This window comes from Penaeus monodon, chromosome 29 (genome assembly GCF_015228065.2).
Source record: "Penaeus monodon isolate SGIC_2016 chromosome 29, NSTDA_Pmon_1, whole genome shotgun sequence".
Taxonomy (NCBI): Eukaryota; Metazoa; Arthropoda; class Malacostraca; order Decapoda; family Penaeidae; genus Penaeus; species Penaeus monodon.
The window spans coordinates 29,650,179-29,651,603 of record NC_051414.1 but is presented as its reverse complement, the minus strand read 5'-3'; the positions used below and the strand labels follow the sequence as shown (position 1 = coordinate 29,651,603).

Below are 1,425 nucleotides of genomic sequence, written 5' to 3'. Positions count from 1 at the left end.
ATATTGTAATTCTATTTCCTTTAATGTCTTGGTCTAAAAAATGAAAATATTATTAAAGCATGATTGGCTTTGTTGCGAAACACTTGTTCAAAAAGCTCCTTGCGTAATCATCCTCACACCTGTCGCTCGCTTGGAGACCAACTTGATACCAAAACCAAAACCAATTTTAAGTTTATGGAGAGAAAACTTGCCATGCATAAACTTGGCGTGTCCCTTCCTTCTATTCTAGGAGCCATGTATGCTGATCCAATCGCTCAAACGTTCCTTCGCGCTGAGAGAACAAGATTTCATGTTGTTGAAAAAAAGGAAGATCACGAACGACGGCATGTTAAGCCTTACCCACCAAGGCGAGTACGGGATCTGAACGACGCCACAGACTTCCCGAAGAGAGCGTCGAGGGAAGAGGTCTTCTGCCCACGCCTGTCCTCTTAAGAAGAATCGTCTCGGGTTCGGATATCATATTGACTCAAAACTTACACGTAGAAGGGGAGATTTTACGTGCATAGAGAAGGCATTATCACAAAAGTAGCTCAGAAGGACCTTTAATATTTGAAGTTGTTTTGGTTTATGTATAAAAATCAATTACGACGGAGATGTGGGTACCGCCCCTCGTAAGGAGAGAATAATGATATTAGCAGAATCATATGAATCGGTATATTGTTTCAAAGATTTTACGTACTCACTAATAATGTTCTTAATGCATTATTTAAAAATCTAAAGTTCATGTAAAGTTACGGTTATAAATTGGAAGGGAATTGGAAACTATGTTGCCTATTCATTCTTTGTGGTTTCAATCGGGATATGAATAACAGGTCAATTATACCCCGATGCACGCTCGTAAACAAACATCGGTCTCAGATATATACTTTCTCTTAGAATGCCGTAGTCCTTACAGTAGGCATGGATAGATTTTCTGCTTTTGAGACAGAGTTGACGCGTACGCTTGTTGTTTTGTTTGTATTAACGACTGACAGCAACATCGTAAATGAGACACGAAAGAAAGAGTTGGATTTCATGACATGTTCACTAATAATCCACATGTTCACTCCTATACCTTGCTCACAAATGTCCTACCAAAGAATGCGGGTTACGGAATGGATAATCATAAGAAAAATCTATAATTAATAGAATTAACATAACACTTTAGAACGAGACCAATAATTTAACCTTCAGAGATTAAATTGCGTTAATTCTTCCTATGGCGCAGTGAAATTTTATATGTATCAATTCAGGATGTGCATGTCTTTCTCCCCTAGTTCCTGTAACGGGGCACAGGTTGTTGATACCGAGGATTTGTTTCCTCTCCATATACCAAATTCGTGTGATTCTCTTGCGGCGTGCTGACAGTAATAAATATATGTTTATTTAATGCGTAAGCTCTAACGTCTTTCACAATAGCAAACAGTCAGTTTAGAGTATTTCAAT

At 38.3% G+C, this 1,425-nt stretch overlaps 1 protein-coding gene across 1 annotated transcript in view; it reads left to right on the top strand.

The window, feature by feature from the left end:
- Positions 1 to 440: 440 nt before the first annotated feature.
- The window catches only part of LOC119591832, an 11,797-nt gene continuing 10,812 nt past the window's right edge, over positions 441 to 1,425 (top strand). Inside the window, exon 1 of the mRNA XM_037940575.1 lies at positions 441 to 525. The gene's annotated coding sequence lies outside the window, so the exon portion shown is untranslated. The remainder of the gene's footprint in view (positions 526 to 1,425) is intronic.